The sequence below is a fragment of the Numida meleagris genome, chromosome 5 (assembly GCF_002078875.1).
Source record: "Numida meleagris isolate 19003 breed g44 Domestic line chromosome 5, NumMel1.0, whole genome shotgun sequence".
Classification (NCBI taxonomy): Eukaryota; Metazoa; Chordata; class Aves; order Galliformes; family Numididae; genus Numida; species Numida meleagris.
This window is the reverse complement of record NC_034413.1, coordinates 60,313,622-60,334,489: the sequence shown is the minus strand read 5'-3', so window position 1 is coordinate 60,334,489 and position 20,868 is coordinate 60,313,622. Positions and strand designations below refer to the sequence as shown.

Below are 20,868 nucleotides of genomic sequence, written 5' to 3'. Positions count from 1 at the left end.
ATCCTCATTCTTCTCCTACTAGTATTTCAAGGTAGTGATGTGCTAGTAAAAGTAAAATGCCCCAACAGATTGATTACGGTAATTTCATGCCTATACATCTACATGTCACCTGTAGTAGAACACCCTGACTTTGCAGTAGGAGAGATGACACGCATGCTTGTGTTCACAGTAGCACTGGCTGCACCCCATCTGCCCATCCCACTTTGGTAAGTGCCTGCCTCCAGCTCTGTGGGAGGTGTTTGTGTCTGAGGTTAGCTGAGGACAAGTTTAGTATCACTCATACTTTTATATGCGGGCTTTCTGAGATGCAGTTCATACGTGTGAAAGTATAGCAGCTCAAACTGATGGCAATCAATGTTAGTGGCAGGTCATATCTACTTATTGTCACTGCTGGGAGTTGTGTGCAATTAAAAGGATTTCCATAGCCACTCACAGTGATGTTTCAAGGATCATTTCCCTTTAGCTTTCCTTGCAAGAGACTGATTGCTGATAGAAAGAACGTAATTTTCAACCAGTTTGAACTAGTTTTAGCTAGTTCTCCATAAAACATATTGCAGTTTTGAAACCAAGGAATGCTCTTTAGAAAAGGTGGTGAGATGGGAAGGGCAAACCTTCAAACCAAGTTGGCTGGGGAAATTCTGACTCTGCATAATGAAATGTGTGCACGTACGTACTACTTTAATTTACACAGATCTCTGTATAATGTTAATAATGAATAATTAATATTGATTCATTTTGACAAGAATAAAAAAAATCTATAGAAATTTTGCATTCTAATGTTTTGATCATTCAGGGACAAGTTGGAAACTGTTCTGACACAGATATGGTAATCTGAAGTTTATTGCTGGGATCCTTTCAGTGAGAAAGAATCCTGGGATTCGTTCAGTGAGTTTATCAGTGTGCAAGGGGCTGGCACTCATTTTTGAAAGACTTCAGAGCATCTACACTTGAAAATCAATGTGTTCAGCAATATGAAATACTAGCAGAGCAGATAGAAGTTTAAAACTAGGACTGAAGAAATCACTAAGTACCCGTAAACAGAATTTCACGCGTTGGGGGTAAAGAGGCTCCACATTGTTCAGAGAAGCCATTGATAGCTGCTGGTTACAAAGCTGACCAGCCTTATTTTCCAATAGCTCCAGCAAAAGTGGTCTGCAGTTGGTGTTCTCGACTTCTTCTGATCACTGACCACAGAATCATAGAATTAGTAAGGTTGGAAAAGACCTCCATGATCATCTAGTCCAACTGTCCACCTACCACTGATATTGCCCACTGACCATGTCCCTCAGTGCCCCACCTCCATGTTTCTTGAACACCTCCAGGGATGATGAGTCCACCACCTCCCTGGGCAGCCTGTGCTAGTGGCTGACCACTCTTCTCAAGAATAATTTTTTCCTAATATTCAACCTGATGCATGCGGGCAGCAGTTCTTACGCTTAAGGATAATACACCTGGCCAAAAGCTGGAGTTTCTGCAGAGAGTTTCTGGAATAATGCATGTTCCTGCAGGTTCTTTCAGAGAAACCTTCCCAGTAATATAGTCAGACTGTCTGCTGCTTGCCTTGATTTGGTTCCTGTACCATACTCATGGAAAAAATGGGATGCATTTTGATTGTACGCTGTGTGGCTGAGCATAATTCCATTTGGAAGTATGCTTTTATGAACTCCTCAGGGATGATATGAATTTCAGATGTGAAATCTCTTCCAGAGCAGTCAGAAATACAGACTTGATGAGATACAGAAAGATTTTTGAGGGTAGAACCAACAGTCATCTCAAATGTATTTATCCATCACCTAAAAATGATTGTTCTTGGGGTTCTGTGATTTAATGTGGTTTGCGTTATAGACCTCCACCATGGTCTTATTAGCTGCTTTCTTACCAGTGGTCCGGCTCTACAGAACTCACCAAAGACATCTTTAACACATATGTGGGCTCTCAGGGGGCACTTTGATTACACTGCACAAATGAGACACTACCCTATATGAAACATGACTGCAGACTTGTATTCTTACTTCAGTTAAAATGTAACCCAAACATGTTCTCTTGTATGAGAGACTAAAGCACATACAGTAAGCATAGACACAGTGGCACTACCATAAAGTTAAGTGCTTGTTAAAGGGCTGAGCGATGGCTCTCAAAGATTAAAAAGGGCACTTCTTCTAAATGTGGGGATATTAATCTCTGCAATTCTAGTAATTATATTGTATATGTTCTGTTGTACTATACTTCACTGTACTCTTTATGGTCTTTTTTTTTTTTTTTGAGCAACTGGAGGAGTGTTTGAAGTGTAGTTTGAGTACTAACAGTGCTTTGGGCAGCTGGCTGCATTTCAGTGGTGGTGAAATGCCAAGCATGGAACTAAAATTTCAGTAGATTTGTAGTTACTGTTCTGTGACCTGCTTGTGTGGGCAGCTGGATTACACTCCTTCCGTCACGTGTTGGTAAGACTGATACTGGCAGAGCATGTTCACCTCTAGAGCTTTTTACAGGGGAAATAAACCCAAATAGGGCATGGAAAAAAGCGTTCCCCAAATGTCACTGGGATTCTAGAACCTATAGCAAGAGATGTAAGAAACTCCATATTCCTCATTATACCTGAGCACTTCTGTCAGAAGGCGGACCCCGATCCTTTCTGGGGAGATAGCTGCATAGGTGTGTTCTGCTTTCTTCTCTGCTCTTTAGGAGAGGGGTTTGCCTCACAATGAGGATGGAATGTGTGATAGAGAGCTGCCCCCTGAGCTTTCTATGAGACATCAGCCCATTGCATATACTAGGCTGAATGTTTCCTGAATGTTAAATCCTTGGGTATTATTGCTATAGATATACAGAGCTTTTGTACTCTGCCTCTTGGCAAACTTATTAAGTAGTCTAGCTTTTGGTTAAAAAAAGAAGAAGGAAAAATAAAATCCACAAATGCACTGGTAGGAAAAAATGACAGGGAAAAGCCTTTTGCTTGATGCTGAAAACATGGGAAAGAAACACTAACGTTAAAAGTACTCTTCAAACACGTGGATGAGTCATACTGCATTGTTTTAAAGTACTGTAAACCCTGAACTCACAAAAATGGAAATGAAATCCTAGTTTTGGTAGTTCTCAGGTATTCCTGAGATGAAGCGGAAATGGGAGCGCTTGAGCCTATCAGTGGGATATATGGAACATGCTCGTAGTGGACAGCAACACCTACCAGCCCTTGTGATGTCAGAATGGCTCTGCCCCCAGCGAGGGGCAAGTTGCAGCATGGTATCAGTGCTGCTATTACAAGTGGTGCTTTCCTGGGTTAGAGAGGCAAGCAGTGCATGCAAAACTGGTGCATCTGCAAATATGGGGTTTTCCAAGATGTTGCTTCTCTGATGTCTGAAGCACTTCACTAGATGCCTGGAGAGCAGAAAAAGTTCTGCTGTAAGACAGGATTGATGTGAAGGTTTAAAAGGGTGCCAATGGATCATAGTCAGAAAATCAGAAAACTAAACACATCATGAACAATATCTTGAGAAACATTTTCAGCAGAGATGTAAATAATTGATTTATACTGGTAGATAAAAGCCTTGGAACAATGGTAGGCATACCCAGAACTGGGTGTATGCTAGTGCTGCATGTACAGGCCACAAATGTAGATGAATGGAGCTATGCTGTGGGGAAAGCACTGGGTGTGAGGGGCTGGGAAACCCAGGGAGCATCATGCACACCTATAACACCGCCCGTGCCTGGAAGCGGTGTCACATCAGGCCCCTTCCCTCCCTGTAACTGCACACACGCAGCACTTCTGTCTCCCTGTGACAAGCTGTAGGGATTCCCAGCTCAGGTTCTCCCTCCCAGACAAACCGGATCAACTTTCTGTGAGCCAGGAGGCAGCAGCAGGAGGGAGATGTTGGGCAGTTCATTCACGTTCAAAAGCAGAGGTCTTAGCCCAGGACTTTCACTGACATCGCTCATCCTAGCAAGTCAAATAAATATAAAGGAAGATGCAAGGAAGGTTTGCAAAATCCTGACAGGATGTTCCCACGTTGACACGTTGTTGCTGGTCACCCTGGAGCTCTGGGCGGGTGCTGCCTGTGGCTGAGTGACACCTCTTTCCAGCCAGGCAGATTTTGTCTCCAACAACTGCTGCAAGAAGCTGCCTTGCTGCTGCACACATGGGCTGCTTGGAAGGTGTTGCATTAGAGTCTCTTCTAATGAGCTATGGGATCTGGGTGCTGTGCATTAGGCTGATCGTTCCCGGAATCTGACTTGAAAGCTTACCATATTTCCAAGTAGATGACATGCCTAGGCAAATGAACAGCTGGGTGTCTGAATTTCTATGTGACTGTATTTATCCTAGATGTTTAACGGCCTTAGTTCCTGCCGTGTTTTTTTAAAGCCCAGTAAAATGTCGGACGTGCCGAACGCCATAAAAAAAGGACTCATCAGTCTTGATGGATTTTTGTCTGGCACTTGTAAGTTAGCCCTGAAGACTTGGCCTCTTTATGAGCTCACTGTGTGTTTTTAAACGCGTATAGAAGGACGCTGAGGCATGAGCTTTGCATGTGCTTGGCACTGATCTGTGCCTGCAAGTGACCCAGCTGCACGGAGCTCACCGCTCTGGCAGGACTCCTGCACCCTGCCAAAGCCAGGAGCTGAGCCACACTAGTGGTAACTGTTCCCCTGCCATGCAAGGACAGGCTGGTCCCTGCAAGCCTTGCTGTGGCCACTGTGACACCCGCTCCCATTCTCTCTTCACCATCTGCCTGTTTTCTGCCGGTGTACTGCAGCCATCAGAACAGACGTTCCTGGGGAAGTTGTGCAACTGTCACCACTTAATCATTAACTGGGACATTCTGGCTGCTGATTTTTTTAAAATTTATTTCTGTATTATGGGAGAGGAGGTGTGGATGGGGCAGCTGGGATGCACACAGAGATCTGGAGCTCAGGCACGCACTGCAGGCTGATCCTTGCCTTCTGTTTGCGGCACGCACCTCCTCAAATCCATAAAGCTGAGAGCTGCCCAGAACAGAATATGGGTCTTTGGTGACCAAGCAAGTGAAACTGGCTGTTCCTCAGATGGAGCTCTGGCTTTGCTGCCTGGAGATGCTGGCTGAGAGCTGCTTCATGCTTGGTGTTACATGCAATGGCATGTGGGCCCTGGTGGCCTTCAGTGAAGAGCTGGCCCTTGCAATGGGGTTTTCATTCTGTGACACACAGGTTGGTGGCTTGTGCTCTCTGGCTCAGAGTCCTCCTTAAGCCTGGTCCTGCCTAGAAGGAGCTGGCAGGGAGATGATTCCTGCTTCCGCTTTCATTCCCCACTTAGGGTCTCACTATTCAGCACATCGTGGGAGGTTCAGGTTGGATATCAGGAAAAAATTATTCTCAAAAAGAGCACACGCGGCCCCAGGAGGTGGTGGAGTCACTGTCCCTGGAGGTGTTCAAGAACTGTGGAGATGTGGCACTGAGGGATGTGGTTAGTGGACATGATGGGGATAGGTTGATGGTTGGACTGGATGGTGTTAGAGGTCTTTTCCAACCTAATGATTCTATGTTCTGGTCAGTATTTTAGCCATCCTGATTAATCTCAGAGACAAGATTTGCCACACTGTAATGATAGGGATTTGGATTCATTAGCAGAGCAGCAGTCCAAGTCCTTGCTCCTTTCATCAGACCCCGCATGTCCCCATAAACACCCCTCAGTGACTCACCATCGCCCTTTGCAGTGAGTATTTTGAAAGTTGCATGTGAAAGCAACTACAGCAGCCAACTTTTCAGCCTATACCTTCATCTCCATCTGCAGAGCCCTACATGCCAGTGCGAAGGTCTCCTTCTCCCCAAGGAGAAGGAAGCAGCAGAGGTGACAGCTGTCCTCAAGGCAGGGCCAGGAGGAGAATCCAGCTCCATGGCTCTTCTGCCCTGTCATAGAATCGCCTGAGTTGGAAGAGACATTTAAAGGCCATCTGGTCCAACACCCCTGCAATGAACAAGGACACCTACAGCTCCATCAGGTGCTCAGAGCCCCGTGCAGCCTGACCTTGAATGTCTCCAGGGACAGGGCATCCATCATCTCTCTGGGCAATATTTGCCAGTGCCTCACCACCCTTATTGTAAAAAACTTCTTCCTTATACCCAGTCCTGTTATCTCTAGGACCAGGATCGGTGCAGCAAGGTTAAAACAACTTAGATAGCACCCAAACTATACCAAACAAAGAATAATTAAGTCTAGCAAACAATGTCATGCTCTGCACAGAAATATTTGGGCTGTTTGTGCTGTTGATTATAGCCATGCCGCATTATATGAAGTCACTGAGCCCAGCTGGGTGTAGCTGAGGGTGGTGCTCACATTGTCTGGGCTAAATGTCAGCAAGGAACAGCCGCAGTTGAAAGAGAAGGATTTCTAAGCATTTCCCTTCTCCTGTCTCACACAGCCTCGTTCTTGGATGGCTGAGGCAAAAGGACAAGAGCAAAGTTATTTTAGATAGAACGTACCTAAACGTTTTGTTCTTTGCTCATAGAAAAGAACAGAAATAAGCTCTGTGTCTTGTAAACATGAACACCCAGTGTTTTGTGTATATAAACCAGCTGCTGGGAAAGCTTGACGAGTTTTAACTCTGCTTTGTGTTTAGGGGACAAATAGTGTCAATTCCTCAGCCCATCAGGCTCCTCTCCATGTTCCTGCAGATATTTGGATAGGTTTTGGGCAGTGCCTGTGCCCTTCTGCAGCTTTGCTGGGGGACTCCATTGCCACACAGAACCTGGACCTTCTGGGCATTCCTCAGCCACTGTGGGGCAAAGTCGGCTCCTGTGGGTGAGGATGGACATCAGTCTGGGTACCACCCGCCAAGCACTGTCTGTTGAGTCCTTGTTGTCTTCCATCTTCTTAGCAGCAGGTGTGATTCTTCCCTCCTTCACACTGAGTGAAATTAGTTGGGATGACTCAGAGCCAACTCTGAAACTGTTTAATCCAAGTTAGTGCTCACAGCGAGTGCTGGCAGATGGACAGCAATGTGCGCCTGAAAGTGCCAGCTGCTCCCCTCTGAAAGCACTGTCTGCCAGATGAACCCTGGCAGCACCAGTGCTGAGCCAGGGAGTGAAGGCAGGCAGTAAATGGCCGAGGCCATCACAACTAGACCCAGCAAGGACAGTTGTTCTTGGACTTGAGAAGGAACCTGCATGCATTTCTCCTGCTTACCTCTTTAATCAGCCTGCAAATGAGCAAATGTCCTGCAAAGCCAGGTTTTGAGTCACATCATTCAGGATAGCTTATAAATCTGAATCTTCACTCACGAATAAGATAGGCTTACCATGCTCTTCACATCCATTGTGTCAAGCTTCCTTCAGTTGAGGGTAGACTATGTACAACCAAACGGATTGGGTGGGGTGTCCAGTGTTTCTCAGCTACTACATCTAGTAGTTGTAAGCATGGGCAATATGAGAATTATGGGACAAGGGTCTAGTCCTAAGCCTTCCCAAAGCCTGTGACCCTCAATTTTGTCCGGATGTGAAATCACAGACCTTTCTACCCTTCTTTTCTTGTCAAGGTCACATGTACAGCACTGTCACTCCAGAGCCCTGCCCATGCGGGGAGCTGCTGCCAGACAAGAGTATGTAAGAGCAAGACTCCAAGCACTTAAGGACTGGTATATTTACATCCTGATATACTTACAACACTTTGCTAATGTTGGTCTCCAAGAAACCAGTTGTACAATTTGCTGCAGGGCTGCTTCTGCATCTGTGTGCCAGCCAGCAGCTGGAGCCTTGTGTCCAGGACGAGGTTCATGAACTGCTGTCTAGGAAACTGTTCAGCTCTGGGGAAAAGCTTCATTTTCTCTACTTATTGTTTCTTTTTCTTTTTTCTTTTTTTTGCTGTTGTTGTGTGTTTTCTTTGTTGAGCAAGTCCTGAAATATTTTTCCTATCTAGGCACGATTAAAATTAGATTCCTTCTTACTATTCTTTTCATGGTGATAAATTATGACTCAATTTCAAAGTCCTTGGACGTGAGGAACAATATAACCATGTCAATAGGAAAGGTGAGATTGCTATTTTGGCCCTGACCTGTCCTAGCAGTTAGCGTAGATATAGTTACATTTTTATAGAAGTTTGTGAAACTGGACTTAATTTTTGTTCCTGTTTCTTAGGATTGAACTCTTCTATCCTACATGTATTTATAAACTGTGAGTACCACAGCAGTAGAAAAAAATGGGAGAATGGGAGAACTTGTACTGACTTATCAGACCGGCAAGGTTATAGGTACATGCAAAGGTATGATTTCCCAGGTCAGGAGAGGTTGTTGATGAGATTTCTTATTCTTGCAGTTATGTCTGTTGGGAGCCTGACTGTGATCAGGCTCTGTGCAGGACAGCACTGCCCACAGTGCATATGTTAAAGTGGAGCTCTTCTGCAAGTCTCTCCTGCTCCCTTCTGGTGAAATCTTGAAATCTGAACCAGAAAAGATTTTCTCCCCATCTGTTTCATATTAGGATTGTTCTCAGAAGCTCTGTGGTCAACATAACATTTAATATATGATGGCATAAGGAATGGAGGGCAGGCTGAGTGAACCCATTTGTGGGTTCCATTTATCCTTCCTTTTTAGGTTAAATCCACCATCTACCATTCATGGTAGCTAGAATTTTCATATGGCCAGTACCACTGTGCCAAGCAGTGACTGGATCTGGAGAGGTGGCTGGTTGAGAGGCTGCATGTGCTGCCATCTGCACACATTGCTGTACCTCTTTTCTCTGGGTCTCTGCATAGCCAATCCTGTGCACACACCTGGCTGGTCAGAGCTCTGCGCTTCCCAGGATGAAGAAAAAAGAAGCCCAGTGTTTATTACCTAACGTTGTTTTAAACCCCATCATGTTTAACCTAAACACGCATTTTTTGCCAAGTGTGACTCATGTCACATGGAGACTTGACAGCAGCAGGCCACTTAGCAGGTTGCAATGCAAAAAACTTTTCCTAGAATGACATTTTGCTGATCTAGTTGCAGGGCTGGAACCTGAGACAGGTCTGTTTTGCAAGAACCTACCTATGTTGTAGACTAACAACAAGAATTTGACAGAAGGGATTACATTTTGGTATCCAGTGGAGCTGTGCTGGTAAATGTTACTATGTAAAAAGCAAGGTGGTAAACAAGCCTCTTGATTGCATAGGTCACATCACTCAGGCTAGACTGCTCTAGCAAGAGTTACGGTATTATGGAGAGTTGGTGTTATGGACATTTGTATTTCTTTCCTTTTATTGCTCCTCTCTGTTTATCTGCACCAAGTCTGAGAGTCTCAGGCTTGCTTTTCAGTCCTTCACAACTTGTTTATTGCTTTTTTTTCCCCCTACTTCTTTGGTACCTCTGCCCCCCAGCTCACCTGTGTCCTATCAAACACTTACCAGTCATTCTTGCTGTCCTCCAGGTATGCTCAAGCACTTATAAGGAGCCTGTGTCCACTAGAACTCAACTGCAGGTACTCAAAGGACAGCGTAAGAAGTGGAATATGAAAAAGTTTTTTTCCTTCTGAGGTCTATGTCTGCAATAAGTAATGAGATGAGGAACCAGCAGATTAGAAGCAGCTAAATGGAGGTATTGAAGGAGTTTGTTCATAAGTAAAAGCAAGCATATCTATAGATTTTTGCACTGCAAACTGATATCAAATGATATAGCTCTGCTTATATCCTTGCCTAGTTCATTATGCGATGTTCACCTCCATATACTGTAAGCTGCCCAAAGCAGACAACTTAGACTTGTGCATATTGCCCAGCAGTCTTCATGAGATCTTCTGCATGTACTTACGATGGGGTATATAATAATAATGATATTAAATAAAAATGAGTGTGCTGCTCATAACTCCAGGGCTCTTTCATCCACAGCTCCAACATACTGTAATAATGAAGACCTCCTGGAAGCTGAAGAAATTGGAGCATCTTGAGCCTGGTGTATGAAACAAAAAATCTGGTAAACCTTGGAGGCTTCATGAAGAGTAAGTTAAGAAATCCTACTATGTTGTTTTTGAGTTTTTGGGCTTTGTGCTGCACAGCTGGGCTTTTGGAGATCTGCATCTCTTCTTTGCTGTGTGATGCCTTGACCCTTATGAACTCTGCCTGAAGCAGCACTGGGAGAAGATTATCTTTCAGCTTAGCTCCATGAGCTTCCATGGTCAGGACGGGAAGCTGTCAGTTGTGGGCCTGTCTTTCTCAGGTACTGGAATTGCTGAGATTTGGGCAACTCTAGTTTTGAATATTGTTTCCCACCAACTAATTTTCTTCCTGGATTTCTTTTTTTTTTTTTTTTTTTTTTTTTAAATATAGCTAAGAGGTAATGCAGCCTATACAGGTGGAAATAGTGAGGCTTCGTCTGATCCATAAAGGTTGAACAGCTGAGCTTCTAGAAGTGGTATGCAGGTGTGCACAGCCACCTGTGAGCCCTAATGGCTAATTAGCCCAAATCCTTGGAGGGGTCCTGAACAGAGAGCCTGAACAGAGATGCCTTGCTGAGGTGACTCTACCCATGTAGGGCTTGCAGCAGATTGTATTCTCCATGCATTGGGCTATGCTATGCTGTCTCTTGATCTTGAAAGAAAACAAGAAGGGAGTTAACATTGGAGGCTTTTTCCATGTTGTTTAGATTCTGATGAGTCCATCCAAAATTTTAATAGAAAGCTTTCTTCTCTATTCCTATGGGCCAGATGCTCCTCTGGTGTAAATGCAAATGCCATTTCTGCTGTGTTCTTTGACGTAAGGTTGGAGCTTAGCTCATGGTGATGTTGTGTCTGGGAATATTTTTATCCTTTAGAGATATTTAGCCCCTCTCCCCCTCTGTCTCCTCAAGGATTCTTTCTTCTCTGCAAACGTCCTCTGCTAGCTTGAACATATGGGAAAAGTATTTTCTTCCATTCCTTCACCACTCAAAAATGGTCAAATCAAGTTGGCTAAAATTAAAACCTTTTGGGTTGAATCTTAGCCTAGAAAACTTCATCTCTCAAAGGAGCCCTTGAAGAAAATTGTAAGCAATTTCCAAAAAAGGAGGAGTTGACTTGTTAAAGAAAGATGGGGTAAAAAACAGTTGGAAAAGTCCTTTGACTTTGGTAGCAGTCACTCTTGTGTCTTTCAGAGTGCAAGTCTCACTTCGATTGTCATATAATGGCGGTGGCTGTTGCTGTAATCAATTCCTGTGACTGCTGCATTGTCCTTCTCCACCTTGTTTTTTGTCTGTGTGCTTCTGCTTTTGGCTGGAAATGTTAATGACTAAATACTTAGCACCAAACGCTGCAGACTTAAGAAGGTCACACAGTTTGCTCAAGCTTTCCAGATTTTGGATTTTTAACCTAACCTTCTAAAACTCACCCAAAGTGATATTAAAAAAACTGAAATCTTTGTGGATGAGATACTGAAGGAAATGCTGGAGAAACAGATGTGAAGGAGCAAGAGGACTAATTTATTGCAGTAAAACTCAACTGTTTTTGTCCTAATTAAGTGAATACTTTTGTGATAACTGTCCTTCCGAATCAGAAGTAATTTTCTTCTTTAATTTTCTTGAATATTGAATTGATTCAGAGTAGCCTCTACACTTGGACTTACACCAGATACAGTAGTGGATGATCACTTGTAATTTGAGTTTAGTGTGGGAAAGAGCTAGTATGTGGTTGTAGCCAGGTGAAGAACATTATCTGATTTGGGGTGGATAATTAGAACTCTGTGTCCAGGATGATTCATCCAAGGAGAGATCCTATCCAAGGAATGAGAGTTGTTGACACCAGATGAACTTTCAAGCCCTGCAGCACATTTGACATCTGTGTTATAAACACATTTCTAGCACTTTATATCGAGGAAATAGTACTGTCAGCTTGCATTAAGTGTCAGTTCCTCAGTAGTGTTAGTTTCTTAGCAGCACTAGAATCTATGGTCCACAAACTAACACAGGTAGGACTGAAGTCTGGTAAAGTCTAATTTCTTATGTGCCTTCAGCATCTCCAGAACAAACCCATAGTCATAATGAGCAATTCCTTGTAGCCTATCCAGCAGGGACTTACGTAAAGAGCATTGCTTGGAGCTGAAATGAGTATGTTATTTGACTCTCTTCTCCACAAGTGGAATTCCTTTCAGAACACTTAGATGAAAAATTCTGTCGTTTAAACATCAGTCTCTATATTTTACAGATGTCCTTGCTCCTGTTAGCTGGCATTTTAATATACAGTCTTTCTGAAGTGGCTTATATTCAGGTGGTGACCATCTTTAACAGCTTCAAAACCAGTAAATATAATGAAACCCAACAGGGGACGATCCTTGTGAGCGCAGAGGCATGCAGTTCTGTTTATCTGATCCTGTTCGTGACAGGTATGAGTACCATCTTCTTTATCCATAAGTAGATCCATTCTGCAGTGCAGCTCTGCAAGCAAATGACAATTGTTATAGATTTCCTCCATCTTTGTCCCTGCCTTGTGTAGAAAACCTATAATTTGCATTGAAACTTGGCATTGGATGCTACTTGAAGAATCTTGATGTCAGTGAATCTTTCTGAATTAGGACTTAGGATTTTCCATCTGGCTAATGGAATGTATTGTACATCAACCAGAGCTCTTTAACTTCTCTTTGCATCTTCTGATCTTTGCATCCCATGGACTAAAACAGTATGAAGCACTTGGAGCACTTTATCCTGTACTATAACCCAGTTTTTGCCACCGTGTAATGCAGTGCATACCGCAGTGTTAGGTATAGTATCATTAGAAAACCAGAAATAAAAGAACATTCTTTTCCTGACTTTGAAATGCATTGTAATATGGTAAATCCTATTTTTTCCTCTAAATCCTGCTGTTCCACAATACAGGTATTATGGGGGTTTGGTTTACAGCGAATGAGACCTTCTGCAGATATTACTTATCCTCTCTGCACCCATCCCTTGTTTTGCTTTCTGTATGTCATTCAACTGAGTGTTGAAAACATTGCTATCACAGGCAGTGGGTACTCTGACCCACCTCGTAGCTGATAAAGAACCATTGCGCTCAGGCTGAGTATCAGTATCTTAAAAACATAAGCACTAGATTAGCTGAGGGGATACCTTAATTGCCTGTGAACTGGAAGACAGAAGGATACAGACAGAATAGGTCCAGGAGACTGCATTCCATCTCTTGGCTCTGAGGACTGGCCGTCAGATGCGAATGGGCTATCTGCTTTGCAGTCTGTGCCTTGAGGCCATCCAGCTGGTTACCCATGCCTGAGGCATCCTCCAGGGCATGCATGTTCCCTTCTGCCCAGGCACACACAGCAGCTTAATGTGCCTTCCGGTAGGCCACCTGGGCTTTCTACAGACAGCACAGGGAAGTGAGTGGGAGCCTGTGCTGCTCAAACCTGCTCTTCCAGACCTGAGTGGACATGAGTTCCCCTTCTCAGTTTTCCCATCTGTCATATAGTATGCATGATACTGACATCCTGTATTAGAGATTTTGCCGTAGAGAAAAATCTCAGTAAGTCAGGAATCCCAGCCATTTTGTTCTTTTCCTGGGCTGACAGCAAAGTAAGACAAGGAACAAAAGGATGGGCTCTGTCCATTCAAATGCTTGCAGTCTTAGCAGGAGATAGATATTATGCAATGGTAGAGGTCATGGCATGAGTATGGAGGAGCTGCTGCAGACAGAGTGATACACCACAAATGTGTCCTAAAACATTGCTGTATTGTGTGTAAAAAGACTTGCATGTTCATGCAAACTTAAAGATTTATGCCACATTAAAACTGAAAAAGAGATTCTCCAGGTGTTGTTATCCCATAGTACCTGCAACTCTAGTGCTTCTTGCATCTTTGTTCTTACTCACGTTTATTTTCAAGACACCCACTAATGCTGAATTTCTGTTGCAAACATCACAAAGTAAGCAGTGCTAGAAGATTATTATTGGCCCCTGCAGATGAACAAGGACAAATGTTCCTAACTGCAAGGTAAACGTGCTACAGAGCAACACAGGGGTGGCTGTGAGGACACAGACCTGAGCATAACTTGGAATGCATTTGAGTCCTGTGTGCAGATGAATTCTAAAAGTGTTGAAGCTGAATCTCAGTTGCTCTCAGACCACACCCTACCTGACCTCAGCCTGCGGGTTTGGCTGAACAGATCTGAAAATGATTAATTTGGAATAAATTTCACAATGCTTTTTAGGTTCTGAAATAGGATAAAAACCAGGGTCTTGGACAGTTTCAGGATCACATTGTGAATCTCCGATGTAGCTGTCCTGAAAACAGGTGGGAATGGCCATATTAAGGATTTAAATTTGAGGAGAGTGATAAGAGTAGATTTCTCGTGGCTCGAGCAGAAGCAGTCTCTCCCCTCCCTCCCTCTCCTTACTGAAGTACCCAGATGGCCACGTAGTAAGTGTACTGTAAGAGACTGAGCTGCAGCCCCGCTTTGCTGATCTCAGCAAGGTCTGGCTTGCTTGCTCTGGATTTCCTCAGGCACAGCCAGCATGTGCGGCTCTGCTTCTGACCACTGCTGTGATCTGAAGTCATACGGGACGCTTCACTTGCTGAGCCACCTCCAAACCCCAACCTTCAAACAATGCTCTGGCTGGAAATCTCCTCCTTTGGATGTGGGTTGTGCTAGTTGAGAGCACATATAGAACAGGAAGCTATTGCCAAGCACGATGCAGTCCCAGGGAATATACTGAATTTGGTTAGATAGATGGATGATGTAACTGGACCTCACTGGTTCACACCAGCTGAGACTTGGGTCTTTGTGCTTCAAGGAGAATGCAGTAAGCTTAAGATGCAGCACTTTCTCCTGGAAACACTGCAGCATGGCTTTCCGACCCCAGGTTTCACTGCCGGGAGTGAGTTCCCTTATTCTTCTCAATGTAACAAAACAACCTGGATCATTTGCAGAGGCACAAAACAAAGAGAAATGGGAATTGGGGTAGTCTCAACACCTAGCCTTCACCCAAGAATGGAGATGTTGTCCCACGCCAATACCTGTATCCTCATCCTCTGCAGAAGCCTTATTCTGCTCCCATGAGGATGCAGAAAGGCACAAGGGAAAGCAGAAGGGTTGCATGAAAAGCAGGACTGTTGAGCAGTGTCCCTAGCAAATACTCCTCAGTGTTTGAACACACAATTAGTGAAGGTCAGCAGTGAATGATTCCCTAGCTGAAGACAGAGCAGTGACTGGCAAAGGACAGATCCTATTCTCTCATTTATTTTTTCAGGTTAAATGGGCTGCTTAGGGTGACAGAGGGTCTCTGACTTGGTATTTGTGCTGTGCCTGCTGCCGGGCTCCATATGGGGTTGTTATTTTGAAGTCATCATTTAGCAGACAGAAATAAGGGATCAGAGCTTCCTAGGTGGGAGTCCACCTATACAGGCAACGTTAGTGCATACATTAGGAACTACACTTGTAAAACCAAATTTATTAAGCAGATCTGTACAGTGCCCACAGGTCTTCACAGGGAATGTTCTGGGTTATTCCTTGTGGGATCATAAAGGGAATGGGAAAAAAAGGCACTTTTTTACCCTGTACTAAGTTGCTACTTATCTCTCTACATAAGACAGCTTCATGGGAGCTTAGAAACCATGAGAGCTTCTGGTGGAGTCAAGGGGAGACCTTTCCTCTCTGAAGGTGTGTGGGATTGGGGTTGGATGAGCTGAGCAGGGCTTTCTGGAGACATCCATGCCTCTTAGTGCAGTGTCTTGCAGATACCCACTTGGGTGCCAGGAGTGGCGTGTGAAGCACAGTTCATTATGAAGGGTTTTAATTAACGATGTCCTGTCTGTGACATGTCAATTAGGGTATGATGATGCTTCCAGACTGGGAAAGGCTTATTGTTCTAACCACCAGTTCCTGCATAAGAATAGATTTGGCATATTCTGGGAGCTATACACATTTACGACCACGGAGAGCTGTGTGTTTGGGCTGCAGAGCTGAAATTTGCTGGGGCTTGGAGCTGTGTAGCTGGAACGAAGGGAAAGAGGGGAAGCTTGTGACTTCTACCCTGATGTTCTTTGCAGACTTCTGTTTTTAAAGGCATTTCTTAAACGTCAGAGCCTCTGAAAGCAGCAAGTTTACTTTAGGTCTCTGTCTGCTGAACATGATATTTGCATCTGCTGTCATCCTCAGTAAGCTGCACATGCCTGCACTTATTCAGCCAGAGAAAGACCTGAAAATCTCCATTCCATTTGAAGGACAGAGTGAGATTTGCCTTCCATTCTTCCACCAGGAATTCTTAGCCAAATCCCATGGAAAATAGTCATATCTGAGTAGTAAATCTCAGATGCTTCTGCATGTTTATTCTGTATTTCCATCTCATTGGCTCGAGTTCATTTTTAACCTTTGGTTAGGGCAGCTATATGGTGCAGGGAGGCTAGGTGGGGTATGTATTTTTGTTCTTCCTAGCTATGCTCTTTTTTTTTCTTTAACCCATCTAGCAAAAGAGCAGGGCAGATGGTGATAGAAAGATTGGCTTTGCTTAGCAGTGCAAATAAGTGATCCCTCCTTCCTCCCCTCCCTGGAGGTTTGACTGGAACCAACTGACCTGGTTCTGCCTGAGCCAGCTCCAGGGAGAAGATAACAGCCAAGGGTAAAAGCAAATGAAATACCTGCGTGGTTGTAGTTTGCAACAAAGCTCCACAACTGTTAGTGTCAAGTAAAGACTAGCCTGTCCCTCATCTGGCTGAAGGAATTTACTGCGTTTTATGCAGCGGTTGCTCTTTGATCTCTGATCTTTAAGGTCTAGGTTGAAGTTCTGGCCCTCATTCCTTTGAGGTGGGCTCCTGTGCTGAATCCTGTGCAGTAACTAGATGTGGGCAGTTGCCACTGAGTGATGCCTTGAAAAGTTCTTAACTTTGCAATTTTGGATCACGTGCTGGGGCCTGGATCTGCCCTTACAGTAACTCCTTGCTTCTTCCAGATAGGAAGAATTTATATTATTCCCCACTAGATCATTGCGGTCTTGGCCAAATGTGGGATCACCCCAAATGCTAATGGACAGAAAGAACTGCATGGATTCTTCACAATCAGCTGTCTGTGAGACCTTCAGAAATTAGGTACTTTCCTATTCTGTGACTGCAGCTGTGTGGAGGAATAACTTAGCACTGTGAGTCAATTAAATTAATGTGCTTCTTCTGAGGATTGCCCACAGAAGGGACGACTGCAACATAGTCCAAATGCTGCTCCAATTTATGCTTCAGAAATAACATTTCAGGGCAGAATGTGTTCTCTAATCCTAAACTTGCTTGTTATTTCCCTCCAATCCAACCCATAACCATGAGTTATGCTTAGCCAGAAAACAATGTTTTGAATAATACAGCTATAATGTAGGGTTTTGTTTCCTGTGTTTTTTATTTAATTCTGAAGGACAAAGCCTTGTATTTATTTGTTTCAGTGTTCTCATATGTACTCAGAACTGCAGTGCCAGGGCAGAGGAGCCCAGTCTTGTTCACAGGCAGACCCTGAGCTCTTCTCCATGGCCAGTCCTGTGGGGTGTGTAGTTTTGGGGTCTTCACCACCTCCATCATGCCAGTGGAGGTGTGACACAAGTGACCAGAGTGTCATCTCCTTCCTTCACCAGCCAACTGTGCTTGCCCCGAGCAGCCACCCACCTCCAGAGATGTCACTGAGACATTACTAGGTGACAAGGCAGTGTCAAATGGCATATTTAGTGAAAAGCTGCAAAATGGCAGTAGCAAACATGTCATGTCTTTTAGTGGTTATCGCACGGGGTTTGGAATTATATGGCATTCAACTTCATGCCAATTAAAAGTCAACAAAGCAATAGCGTATTTCAATTCATTGCATGGCTCTGAGGCATGGGCTTTCTATTGATGAATACTTGATGCCTTCAAGAGATGTTTCGTCAGTGCCATCTGTTCATCAAACTGCACGTCAGATGGTGGGCTAGAATTCATAGGGTGTTCCAGAGCACGTCAGAGGCCCCAGCTTGGCAGCTGTGACCAGATTGGAAGCCTTGAAATGCAGGCAATAGGACAAGCCCAGCAACGCATCTTTGGTGACATAAGAGATGAGATACTGATGGCACCAAGGGAGAGCTGCTCATAACAAACGGTTCATGATGGTGCCCAGCAGTTCATGTTGGTGCATCTCTTTGTAGTGTGATGAAAATTGGCAGTATGGAAAGCATGGAATCTGACAGTCAGTAGACATTATGGAAGAAATGCTATGTGCAGACAGTGCTTTACTGCAAGGCACGATGCTATCGCCAGCAACTTCAGTATGACCACCACTATCAGGGTAGTGAAGTCTTTTCATAGAATAGAGCATCCTTTATTTCAGCAGCTGAGCTAAAAATAAAGTTTAGAAGTTATTGCCCTACTGTTCATAATTGCATTTTTCTGTATCTCCCCAGGCTTGCTGCAGGGGAACTTACACATTGAGAAGTATGAACTGTCCTGAACACAAATTAAAGAGAGGGTGTTTATCATGAGGAAGACGATATAGAAATGTGTGGCAGTGCCATCCTCTTATTGCACCTGCATTTCCCCATTGGGCTGCATTTATCTCCCTATGATAATCCGATGTCTGGGAGAGGGTTGGGAAGACATGTTCATTCTCTGGATAAGTTGCTGGTCTCTGGCTCTCATCTGCTTGGATGTGTTGATATGACTTCCAGATGTTGCGACAGACCAAGAAAGCCATGTTTCTTTGCCAGCTTATTCTGTAGGCAGACAATTCAAGATGGAGAGGGTTTTTGCAATAGGATTCTTTCTAGTGCTGACAGAGGAATCCTGCGGGCTTTAAAGATGTGCAGAAATCTCATTCCTACTCATTTGTCTGAAACAGCTGGAGGTTGGTTAGCAAAGGAAATATTCACAGGTTCTTCTTTTAGTTGACTTCTGCTGCTCTGAGTTCAGGTATTGCTCCCTTGGCAGATGATACAAGCTTTGCTTATGGCAGTTTTGAAAAGAAGTCTCTTCTGCTAGCCAGACATGTACAGGAAATGTATGACTTTCTGGGGTTTGTTAAAAACCCCATTTTTAATAACTTTTCTAGTGTGACTGATGGGAAGAAAAAACTCTATAGTCACACAGCAGAGGATTCCAAACTGTCTGTGTTTGGGGGAAGTGGGAGATTTATGTAACAGTTAACATGGAGCTGTTTCAGCAATCACTGTGAAAAACAGTGATGAACTGCAGTCGAGATTCAGAAGCCAACAATCAAGTCTGCCCTAGTACTCAAGGGATGACCATCACATAATGTAGAAAGCAGTGAAAGTCAGGATAAATATCTGATACAGAAGTTCACAGCTAGGGAAGAAGTCTTCCCCATATTCCCTACTTTCTTTGGGGGCATGAGATCATCAGAACTTGGATCTTCACCTTAGAGAAGATCGCTATGGTGAAACAGCTTTACACTGAATTTCATGAGACCTGAGACTAAAAATGTGTTCTGGGGATAATTTCAGATTAATACACTTCCATATGTAGATAGGTAGCCAGCTTATCCTCTCCTGTAAATGAACATAGGTTCGTTATTGGCAGTAAAGAGGATGGAATGCAGAGATTCTGCCCTTCAACTCTAGAATGGCACCTGTATATCTCAAATAGTCTCATTTGAGTTAACAGGGTATTAACCCCATTAAATAGTTTGAACTTTATCTGTAAATAGCTTCAGGTTCTCCATCAATTCTGTCTTGTGGATTTTTTTCATGTATGCATCACATCATAAAAACAGTGGTGCAAACTATAATCAGAAGGGAGGCAGAAACCACGGACTGAGGAAAGGCTAAACAGAATAACAGAATCATAGATTCTATGCTGCAGCCATTTAATTTACACCCATCTCTCTGTGCAGGAGACCAATCTGCATCAAAAAGTAAAATTGTCCAAAGATTGTTATAGAAATACTTGAGCTCACATAAAAAGAGAATGTGCTTTTAATATTGGAGGAGCTATAAGACATATGTGCCAGATACTCAGCTGGAGTAACTGAGTGCAGCTATGCTGATTTACACCAGCTGAAGATCCGCCCAGATGTTCAGAGAAGGGTGGATGGAGAAATCTTCCAGATAGACGTAATTTACATTGACAATTGCTTCCTGAGCTCAATAGCTCTTCAGAGATGCAGAAGTATCTTGTAAGCCATCCATATATAAATGTCAAATCCCCATTATTTTCCACTGATCCCAGGAAGCAGAAAGGATTGTAGGCTTATTCTGCAACGATGTGGACGAATGCCACACGAAAGCTTCTCAGCCTTCTGAGATACCTACATTTGGTTGGACTAGATGATCTTATTGGTCTTTCCAACCTTAATGATTCTACAATTTGTAGGAAACCATCTCTGAAAACAGAATCTGAGAAGGATCCCTGGGCAGGTTGGGTCAGGCAGAGAGTTTTGTATGGGGACATGCATTTTTCTAATACCATGGTAAGTGTTAGCAGGTAACATGGAGGAATAAGGGGTGCAGAGTAAGGTCTAGCTAGAGACTGACTTGTGAGAATGCACTGAGGGAGAGGAAGGATAGAACCACTGCTGCAGGGAAAAGGAGAGAGAAAAACATAGTGTACATGGTCATATCCTCTGAGGAGCTTACCCTTGCCTCTGCAACAAAGCTTCTTCAGCCTTGCTGAATGGGAAACTGCATGCAGCACTGGGAAATACAAAGGCCAAATGGAAAGCATTAACGCATACCACTGCTACTCTGTGGAAATGTTTACTTAGAAAAGCTAGAGATTGAGCTAAGATACCAAGGTGATGGGATTGTGAGGTCAGACAAAGAATGAAGCCTTGAAGCTCACAGCTTCAGGAATTCTGATGCCCCATCACTAGCTACAGCTGTGTGGGCAGCACATGTCCCTTGGTGGAAGGTGTCCTTTGGAAGGATCGCTGAATCTGTTTGCCCTGCTTGCCATGTACCAGGTACTGTGTGTTTCTTTGAACAGTCCTCTGCTTTGGGAAACATGGCTTGTGGTCTCTTTTCCTTTT

General features: G+C 43.9%; 1 long non-coding RNA gene across 3 annotated transcripts in view; it reads left to right on the top strand.

Annotated features, from left to right (window-relative positions):
* The window catches only part of LOC110399342, a 42,938-nt gene continuing 27,479 nt past the window's right edge, over positions 5,410 to 20,868 (top strand). The window contains exons 1-3 of one of the 3 annotated variants that reach the window (XR_002439118.1): positions 5,410 to 7,601; positions 9,370 to 9,536; positions 9,824 to 9,933. This is a non-coding gene — a long non-coding RNA (uncharacterized LOC110399342). The other 2 variants (XR_002439119.1, XR_002439117.1) reach the window with 2 other exon arrangements.